Source organism: Topomyia yanbarensis, chromosome 2 (assembly GCF_030247195.1).
Source record: "Topomyia yanbarensis strain Yona2022 chromosome 2, ASM3024719v1, whole genome shotgun sequence".
Classification (NCBI taxonomy): Eukaryota; Metazoa; Arthropoda; class Insecta; order Diptera; family Culicidae; genus Topomyia; species Topomyia yanbarensis.
In genome coordinates this window covers 456,231,971-456,243,597 of record NC_080671.1, presented here as the reverse complement: position 1 = coordinate 456,243,597, position 11,627 = coordinate 456,231,971, and positions in this window count along the sequence as shown.

Below are 11,627 nucleotides of genomic sequence, written 5' to 3'. Positions count from 1 at the left end.
TGTATACTGTGTTTAGCCATTAACGGTTTGTCCGGAATTTCCTTTCAAGGAGAATTTTGACAGTTGGCTTTTAAGCCGTAATCATATGTTTGTCGAGAATTGGGATCGACTTATGTGCGCCTTTTTCATCTTTTCCATACACTCAATGCAAGTTTCGTACGCGTTTGATGCAGTAAGCGCAACAGATTAGCGCCGATTTATTTTTTGAGTATTCCTTTAGAAAATCATATCCTAAAATTTTCGTCGCTCTTAATTTTGAAATCAATGTTCGGGAATGAGCATTATATCTTTCGAGTCCAATAAACCAATAGCATGAGAATCATCATTGTCGGCCATGACCATCCCTACCGGTACTTAGTATGGGATAGGAAATGTTGATGTGAAACCTACTTAAAGGAAGTCTACCGACTCAGTGACGCTTCCATTAGTATCACGGAATTGGATTGAAAGACAGCTATTGGTATGGGATTCGGCACATACAGGCAATGCGACCACGAAATGAATATGTTTTATGTGGTGGATTGGTTAGTTTCAGAGTTAGATAGGTTTTTCTTGTAGATTTTCTCTGAATAGCCGGCCACCGAGAGTGATTTAATTGTTCCCCAAACTACAGCAGTTTGATCTCCCAACAGCTGGAGGCTCAAGAATCATAACTAATACAACATATCCAGGTAACAACCATAGTAACTCAACCAAACATTTGATTCGGCGATTTCTGTTAGGTTGTTAGGTAATGGCCTCAGTTTGAGGAATGATATTTTACACGGAGGATTGTTCTGAAGAACACTTGGAGAAACGTAGACGAATACAGTCTCACTAATGACCTTCGGAGGACCGAATTTTACAGCGTAACCGGTTCCAACTATTTCCAGAAATAATGTTGAGGACGTCGGATATTATGGGGCTGTGTTACCTTTCTGAAAATCAGAAGTGTCTGACTAAAGTGAAGGAATAATACACATGCATCTGGAGTAGCTGAATGGGTTCTAGAATGGCCACATACTCAATTGAAGTATTGTGGCGTGCCGCTTCTTAACATGGTCGACGGAGTATGTTTTGTTTAGAAAATTGCACTCATTAGCTTTCGAGAAGAACAATCGAGATCGGAGCAGACATTTAAGCAACAAACCGTAGTTTAACAACTAGGGGACTGATCATATGCATTTATATTTCAACACCATGTACGATTCCGTAAAACAGAACGAATCACGGTAGATTGCTAGAACAGACCTATTTATTATCTGCTATGACACAAATAATACAAGTGAGATGGCCGAATAAAAATAATAGTCCGACCATGACTAAATTTTTTAAGCACCTTTAGCCAATCTCAGTATTCGGCACGAAGCGTTACTTTAACTCAGGGACTCCTTTTGTTAGTCGCCTCTTACGACATGGTAGCAAGTACCCAGTGGGTCTATCTAGTGGGTAGGAGTTGGGCATTCCACCTACGCGCACGTCGAGGGTAAAACATGATGATGAATTATGTTCTATCATCGAACGTGAGGTAGACTTGATTGGAACGCCCAACTCCTACCAGCAGAAGGCAAAGGATTCTTCACATTTCCTTTCAATCGTGTCCCTATGAGCCTGCCTAGTTTTAGTTTTCCGTTCCAAATTCATAACTTATTCGCCGTCTTCCAATTTCATTGCTTTCGTTTCTCTTAGTCTTAAATTTGCCGAAAATAGCCAACAAAATCGATAGAGTTCACAGGAACCAAATGATAGAAAAAGGGTTACACAATTGTCCACACAAGAGCTGGGTACCGTGTAATTAACCGAAGTGATAATATCATTGCCTCAGGTAAGCATGAAAACGATCGGTTCAAACTCGTACAAGGGTCACAAGACACCACCCAGTTAAAGCAATAGGAATCCTTAAAAGATTCTATGTGAATTGCAAATTAAGCGCGACTCTGAAACCGACTGAGTCAGACTCGGTTGATTCATTTGAGATGGAACTCATCCTGGATTGACGAAGTTTACGAGTAAAGATCGGGAATGGGTTTGACCTGGCATAGCTGAATTGACTTGTTAGTTCGCGGTCGACTTGAAGGTTTGGCATCAGCGACTTGGTTCACCTAAACAGTGTGCGCAAATCGGTCAGCGAAATGACACTAGACTTGAAGATCCCACTAGAAGCTGATCCTGGTGATTGCAAGGTGTACCCGACTAGTAAACACTGCCAGCAACCATATAGCAAGGGAGGTTCACGTGCATCCGAGTTACCGACACCAATGGAAATAAACTCCATCAGCGGACGCGGATTGTACATTTTTTTCGTGGATGAAAAATCGCAAAAAAATGTGTACACAATTTTTTAAAGTCAAAGACGAAACCAAAAATTTTAAGAGTTTTTAAGAAGTTTCTCGCGCTGCTGAAATATTAATCTCTTCGCAAGGATAACCTTAGAAAATACGTGAACAATGGGTACCAAAGTTACCTGAAACATGGGAGAAGAGTAGAGCGCTCGAGCCCCTCCAAAGTTAAAAGCGGTCGGTATCTATTATATGGTGCAATACTACACAAATTTTTAGACAGGAATCACAGACAGCTAAGTCTTCTTATTAAACCACAAGGACATGGATCCCCGCTAGATGAAATTTGAACAAGCGATAAGCCAAATTTTTCTTACTTGAAAATCTGCGGCACAAATGCATTGACCCAAATAGAAAAACATAAACGAATAGAACTAAACCCAAAATCGCAACCCTCAAATTGAGTTACTGTTAACTTTTCGAAATGTCTAGTACGACCGATTTCCGAAGTGGAGCAATTGTTGAAGGTGAACATGAAGCTAAACGAAACAGAAGTTAATGCTGTGCAATTCCACCATATACGTCATGCGGTACTGATTATGTTCAAAACTATCCAAGCAGAATTCTTTACTTGGCATTTTATACAACATCCCAGCATATATAGTCGATGACACTATTGAAGTAAAGCGACGTGACCTTGCACTGCGTACTACTGCTATCAAACAACATATGTCAAAATACGGAAAAGTGGATACCGTTAAGGAAGATATTTTGAGGAACTACGTTCCAGGTCTCCGTAACAGCGTGCGTGTGGCGAGAATACAAACCTATCCCCTTCTACCTAACCATCAAATGCAAATCAATCTAATGTTTTACATATAGTAAACGAACATTGGTTACGCATTCAGAACAGATTCTCACGCGCCAAATCTGCTATCAGCCACTACACAACGGAAAACCTTGCGCAGAGTCTGCTTAGAAAATTTTATCTGTTACACCCAAAGCCGGCATACAGTCGGCGTGTGCTAAACCGCAACCGGTTGGCAGACCAACGACTACAAATCGGGCAGCAACGAACACTAAATCAATAACAATCGTACCCAGTACCAGTAAACCAACTACCATAACCAAAAGCGAAGTAACAACAATTACGGAAAATGCCTCTAAACCAACTCTTCCAATAAAGAAACAAATACCGATGAAGGCCGATCTACAACAGCAACCCGTAAGAACAACTTAGAACTTCCTACGATAAACAGCACGAAAGCAGTACCGATGACGACATGGACGTGAACGACAACGCGAGACTGACACCCAAGTTGCAGAGGAAAATGCAGCTAATGTATCGCCGCCGAGGAAAAGGATCTCAACACGCAGCAAGCAACCTCCGTCAATACGATCCGACACAGACCCGTGCGCAAGGGGAGGGTTTGGGGGTACTTTTAAAAATTTATTAACTTCCTGTTCAGGAAAAAAAAATATACTGCGAGCCTGGACCAGCAAGCGTATAGTGAATCAATGCTCAATGTTGAAAACAATAAAAATGACTCGGCAAACGCCTGAGGAGGCCGAAACTGTTACGGGTTTTGTACCAGAAGGCTGCGAGAAGTGCTTGAAGTGAATGAATCGATCAGATCTCAGGTATGAAAGCAAAAATGACTCGGCAAACGCCTGAGGAGGCCGAAACTGTTACGGGTTTTGTACCAGAAGGCTGCGAGAAGTGCTTGAAGTGAATGAATCAGATCAGATCTCAGGTATGAAAGCAATCAGCCAATTGAACGATTGTATACTATTCCTCCGAAAATCATTCCACAAATAACCATGCCCCAGAATGCACCATTTCCCAGAAAGTCATTCCCTAGAAAAATTTTATTTTTTTTATTTATTGATTTGATCTTTTTAAATGTATTACTCGCTCCCATTTCCATCGAACGGCATTCTTCGCTATCGATTCGGTCACATTTGAAATGATGTGCATTGTGTTGATATATAGGGTATATAGGGAGTTTGGTTCATGGTTAAGAATCTCTCGGAGGGTGATAGACTGCCATATTTGAAGAAAAAAGTTGTTCTACACATACCATCAAATCTCAACCGTTACAGAGTTATTGAACTTTTTGTGTAAAACACTTATTTGTCTTAAAATACCTCTAACTTTAAAAGTATACTTTGTATTTTAAATGTTTCAGTTCCATTCGAAAGGTGAGAAAATTTCCTATTGAATGGTGTTCTCATATCTTTTAAGTAATTAGTTTTAATTACCTTTTAGCTGTAAAGTAGTTAAAAGTTAGTGTTTTTGAGGAGGTTTTTGCTAATTTTCTCGAAATAATGAAGTATGATTATAGCAATATCCATTATCCAAAAGTTGGGTTTTAGGACGATTCATAATTTGTTCTTGGACGTCATATTTCTATCTCTTCTCATTTCTTTGTAATTTCATTACTATACTTTTCCTGTAACCGACTTGCAAGTGCTTAAAAGACTCTAATCTAAAAAATATGCTTTATATCGTTATTTACAAGATTTCATTGGAAAGCTGAGAAAATTTCCTATCAGTGTATGTACAAATATCTTTTAGTTAAGTGTACTAAATGATTTTTTACTAACGAAATAACTCAAAATTTGTGTTTTTGGAGAGTTTTTTAATTATTCTAATTATTAATCAACAAAATTTATCGTTACTATTGTTCATTTGATGCCCCTTAATGTTCTCTGTAACTTTTTATTTGACACTTTGTCTATATCACTTTTCATTTTGCTGCTATTTAATAGTTAACACAGCATGAGCTCGCCACAAATGTAGTGGGTTCGAAATCGTTATTTTTGCATATGAAACGATGTGATAAAAACGATTTTGCGTCGAAACCAAAAGATATAATTGAATGGAGTCAAAGAAAGAACTGTAGAACTTGCTGAGATGCATTATTTCCATGATAATAATGCTGATGTTTATTATTTACTATTTTAAGAAAATTAACGAAAATGCTAATAATATCACTAACTTTAAACTAATTTACTTTTAAAAGAATACTAAATTCACTTAACTGAAAGGTATTAATACTTTTTTCACTGTAAAATTTTCCTGGCTTTCTAATAAAAAGAAAAAAAAGTACAATAAGTGCCATAATTTTTCAATTAGAGCAGGTACTAGTGAAAATGAGATAAAAATATCCATGTTGAATAACCCAAAATCATGAAAATAAGAAAAGGTAAGTGTATCATGTCAAAGAACGAATTAAGCAGCTCACCAAGACTAACAATCTGAATTATTAAAAGGATGAGGTTAACTATTAGGATTTTCAAGAAATGAACGAAAAATCGTTTAAAATTGCTTAATTTTCAATAAATTACTTTGAAAAGGCTACTTAAACTCATTAGCTGAAACATGTGAGGGCATCACTCAATGCGAAACTTTTTCACCTTTCGAATGGAACTAAAACATTTAAAATACAAAGTATAGTTTTAAAGTTAGAGGTATTTTAAGACAAATAAGATTTTTACACAAAAAGTTCAAAAACTCTATAACGGTTGAGATTTGATGGTATGTGTAGAACAATTTTTTTCTCCAAATATGGCAGTCTATCACCCCTCGAGAGATTCTTAACCATGAACCAAACACCCTGTATATAGGGTAGTCTGAAAGAGCCGTAAAGCCCTAAATACTGATATAATGCTGGTATTATGCCAGAAAAGACGAAATATAGTGAATAGCACTATTGACAGCTATTGCGCAGAAATTGACAGGCAGTACTAATGCTATTATACAGCACCAGCATACGAATGTCAAATTTGAAAGCCTAATATTGGCACTACTAATGCTATTAGAAAGCTTCAGTTGGCTGTCATTGTCCGCCATAGTTTTAAAACCATTTCTTATGTTTCGCTATGATGAGGAAAAATTTAAAAAAAAACCATAATTGACTCTCTTCTATTCATTGTGATGAATATCCTTAATAGGTTTATCTATATTAAAATCAAAATGAATGTGCAACAACAACAACAAATGAATGTGAATCAACATTTTGACAAATGGTTTTGTGGGTTCCTGGAACATTTATTCTTCTTATGAATTGTAAATGTTTCGTACATAACCCTCCGGTACTCGCGCCAAATTTTGTAACACGAGCACTCGCGCCTTTTACTTTGTACAACACAGATAGTGTTTAGAATACTTCGTGATCCGTATTATTTGGAGCACTACTTTCTTCTGCAAACTTGGGCAGTAGATAATGGCCTTTCGGATGGGCGAATTGACTTGATATCATTCTACCGCCAGGCAGCGCTAGTGAGCTTCAATTTTGTTCGATCTACTGTATCTAAAGTATCTGATTTTTCAGCAGATATGTGTCTTCAGCAATGTTGTTCTGGTGATCAAAGCCTACGAGGTGGTATGCGAAATAGTTCGATATTCTGCTACTACGTGGCGCTAGTGGCCATACCATTTTTGGCCTACTCTATCTCGAATTCCTGATTTGTTAGCAGGACGGTATCTTCGATATAGTTGCACAATACCTATGAAACGAAACACTGAATAGTTTGGGATTCTGCACCTAGGTAGCGCTAGTGAGCATGAATATCCATGATTTCTGAACGTCAAGATTGCGACTATTTAGATGTATGATAGTATAATTAATGTCATGAGTGACTATACTATTTTCGAATCAAATCAGTACGTTGAAGAAATCGAAGAAAAATTGTGCTTGGTTGGCATTTTTCTGTACTTAGGAAGGTTGTGTCATTATTTCATGTTATATGCATGTTATAAGCAGCCTCTTTTACAGATTACCGTCGTGAGTGGTTGGTTGGTGTTACAGAAATGGTACACATGAGTTTTACGACTTTCCAAACTAATTTCTTTGCGTACATATTCCAAAATTATAAATGAATAAATTAGTTTAGTTGAGTTAGAGGAACGTCATCTGACAATTTAGTGAACTTATTTTCGGAATATCAACGATTTATTCTATCCCTTGGTGACATTCACCATTTTTGGTTTTAGTTCGAAGAAAAGATAGAACAATGACCTTCCAAAGAGACGGGAAACTGAGATACAGTGGGTCGAAAAAATTACATGCTCAAGTTCACTAGCACCTCGTAGTGGAAGACTCACATATTATTCGATGTACCACCTCGAAGGTTTCAATCTCGTGAGCAACTTTGCCGAATGCACTTACTCGCTAAAAATCAGGAAATTGAGATACATTAGGTTGAACAACTGACAAGCTCACTAGCGCCGCCTAACGGTAGTTTTCTGAAGCAGCCGTTATACCACCTCATAAGTTTTGATCTGCTTAGCAACTTCGTCGAAGATATTGACTTTCTAAAAAATATAGATCTTGGGATATAGTAAGCTGAAAAAATAACATGCTCACTGGCGTCACCTAGCGGCAGAATTTTATATCAAACTATTGTATCTTCCACTGACTAGCTCTTGATCTTCTGAACAAGTTTGCCGAAGGAAGTTGAAAAGAGAAGAATATTGTTTGGTTGAACTTCCCACAACGCACGTTCTATTGGTCTGGTTTCATCAAACAATTTCAGATTGTATTGTTGCACTTGAGCTATATCAATGCACAAAAATGAGTGTATCCTGTATAAAACATGATTTCTGAGCAATACATAGTAGTTTGGCATTGGTAATTGTCTTCGCAACTAAATGATAACGAAAAATTCCAAAGTGATGTACAAAGTGCAACAGCGCGAGTGCTCGAGGGTTAAAAGTACGATCCTCTTATACAACACGTTTGATATGTCGCATGGCCAACTGCCATATTATGTCTTATGTCAAATATCTTTGTGTCAAGCAGGGTAATTTGTTCAGAAGTTGGGACAATTTTGAAAGTGCTATGTTGCACTGTTAGTACTGATTATTGATCATATGAAGACATCTTCTTTTGAGTTTCATTTATAGAATATTTGCTTTGATACACTTTTGAAGTTACGCAATGTTTACACACTCAATTCTGTCCGGCAATTTCCCAACAGCCGTGTAGTCAGCAAATTTAGAAACTGATAGTAAAGTAAGATTTTTTGTGAAATATTTTCCGAGTCTCAGCTATGAAACGTCACTTTTACTGATACCTCAGCAAAAAAATTGTTTACTGAGATCTCAGCTGTTGAGATTTCGACAAAAGATGCGAAAAAAGCTGAGATTTGGTAGAAAAAATTAAGTGTGTATGTCTGTCGAGATAGTGACTAGGTTCAAATTTTTTTATTAGAAGTGTCTCATTGATCGTATTCATATGACGGCCATGAAGACGATCCTGGTTGACGGTCCTAGTTACAAATAAAATACCGCCAGATAATTCATGAAGAACTCCACAACATTCCCAGTGGGAGGGGTAGGTGTTCCGCTTGAAACCACCCTTTTTGTCATCGTTGCGGCTTTCGGTTTACGTCTTCTCCCCAATCCCGACCAGAAACACTTTTATTACGCCGGTCAAAGTTGAAATGGGCCCTTTTGACGATTTAGCTAACTTGGGCTGCGAGTTGTTCGAATTTTCGAAAAGCGCGAGCAAACATTTGATAGGTTACTTTTTGCTTGAAGACCATTTTATGAATTGTTACCAATGTAAGAAACGATAGAATCGAAAGTCGGAAGCCGCAGCGACGACGAAAAGGGTAGCTAGCGATTTCTGGTGAAATTCAAGCCGCTTTAATGTCACAAACAGGCTGGGAGTGTCATTGGAGCTATGTACGAAATATCTAGTTTGGCAGGCGCTCTGTATCTGTTGCTTGTAAGGTGAAATTTCGTTGTAATCACGACTATCACTATCTCTAAGATCTGTGAATAACCATTGCTTAGCTTCAAAAGTGTATCAAAACAAATATTTAAAAAATTAAACTCAAAAGAACAACTCATGTGTAAAAGAAAGGTACTTGTTTTATAAAATGTATTCAAATTACAAATAATCAGTACTAACAGTTCCTCGCTTCTCCTGCGAGTCTGTCAGCCTCCTCGTTACCACGGATGCCAACGTGACCTGGAATCCAGCAAAGCTTGATTGAGCGATATCGTAGCAGGTTTTCGATTTCCTGGATCTACGGGTATTGGGATGTGCCGGCTTCGATTGTCGATAAACAGCTGGCCGAATCGGACATTATCACTAATGTCGCTTTCGATTGAGAACCTAGACTCTAACCCAGGTTAGTTGCTTCAAACAAACGTTTTTGATGGAACCGAGTTGGGTTCTCGCAAAAGAGCGGTGGTGTGAGCGGACCCGAAATATATTTCAGGTATGGGACCCAACTCGGTTTTCAGTTCAGTGACGCATAACCTAGGTTCGAAACTGGCGTCAAACAAACGGTTTGAAAGCAGTTAGGCCCGAAACTGAGTTATGTGGTTTTTGTTTGAGGCGAAACTGAGTCAGTTCCTAACCCCAACTGCTGTCAAAATGTATGAACTGACAGCGGTTGGGGTTAGAACCTGACTCAGTTTCAGGTTCATGTAGGGTGACCATATGGGGCGAGTAAAAAACCAGGACAGTCGAAAGGGGACTCCCTCCCCCCGTTGCATATCAATCGACTGTGCCTTCTTCACAGGTTTTCGGCAGTTAAAAAGATCTTGTGCCGGGCAAGCAGAGCTTCGGCAGTAAAAAAATTCTGTGGGTCTGAGAGGAACAGCTCTATGAGACAATTTTTCGTGGGAATTCGATCACCGTGCTTTTTAGGATTTACACACGAAGTTCTTGCTACACCTCCACCAGCGAAAGTTTTATGCTGTTGTTGGAGAAATCGGAAATCCAGAATTGAGCAAATGAGACGAATTATTATAAGATCGTCTGTGCAGGAACAGACGAGGAGTTTTCAGCACTGAATACATGTCATTGAAGCAAAGCAGAAACATCAACGGTCCCAAGTAGCCATGCCCATGAGCGAAGCCATGCAAATCACTTAGTCTGCTTTCACTCGGTTTATCGTTTTCGTCCATGCTGTCCTCTTGATGTTGTATGGGTTTTCACGATTATTTGGTTTGAATCGTTTGTGGGACAAACGGGTCACGATCGTGTATCCGTATTTTTTGTCATTTACTTTATTGTCGGTGGTGCTGGCAGTTGATTGGTAAGATCGGACACGCTGTGTGTAGATTCTGTTGTTCCAGCATTCGTTGGTGGCTAAGTTGCAACTCCGGTTGTTGGTGATGTAGTTAATGTTGTTGGGTTTGCTCGCAATTGATGTTGTTTCATTAGAGGCTTTCGCACATGGCTTGGCACGTAGGGATCTATCCTTCATATGTACACAGCGTGATTTGAGATGTGCTTGCACTTTCTATTTCGTATTGAATGTTCAGGTATGAAGGAATAGGTTACGTAACTCGCATTCTCATGATACGAACACCATTGGATACACCTGGAAACAAATTTCTCCAGGTTTCAAACTTTCACCGTTACCTACTTCGACATCAATGGTGAATTTATTGGTTGTACGCGGGGATAGATCGTGCAGACGCACACCGGTCTTATCATCGTCAATCTAAACGGGTATCTTGATTCTAACATTGTCATGTGCAACGACGTGTTGCATGTTGTTTCCCATAGCCAAACTTTTCGCCATGGCCAAAGTTTTAAATGCTATCAGTACCGCATTACGAGTATGCGCCTTTATTGATTGTTCCACTTCCCGAACACAAGGGCGGATTGGACAAACGACCACTGTATTGTATCGAAGGTTGTTCAAATTTTGCTGCTGAGTTTCAATCATTTTTAAATAAACGATCGATATCGCATCAATGAAAGTAACGGTGCATTATTTTCCACACTGGCTTGGGACAACTGTTATTTTTCGATCGCTTTGCTGGCGCGGTAGGCATCAGACTGTATGTAGAAACGTTATTCCACGACAGTTATTGTTGTTTTGCCATTTTCCTTTTTATGAAATGGATTTCCAGTAGAACGAAAAACTGCCACTTGCAAGAGAGCTCTAGAAGAAGCACAATCGCCAAAACTTCGATGTGTCTTCTTAGAGGTAGGTACTAAAGGAAATTTTTCGGATCCCGGAATCATTATTTCATCGACATTGACAGCGGCCACAATTTGGTCCACAACTGGGATCGGTTCGATGGCCAAATGTTGCAAATAGACTACAGCTCATTCATATGGTACGTACATACGAAGGCCTCTTTCTCTTTTCAATTTCCATGTAAAAAAGTAAGTTGGAAAAGAAATAACGAGGTATTATGGAGAGATTAAAAAAGGCATCGGATGGTACAATTGAGAGATTCGAGTGTATTAAGTTTTGTTTGTCGTACTCTGGAGCAGAGTGAATAAAGCGAAAACTCAATAATTTGAAATATAACGGGTGCTCAATAAAAAATGAGAATGATTTCAATACCTTTCTGTAATTAAAGAAAAGAGCGTAAATTCTTTTCTC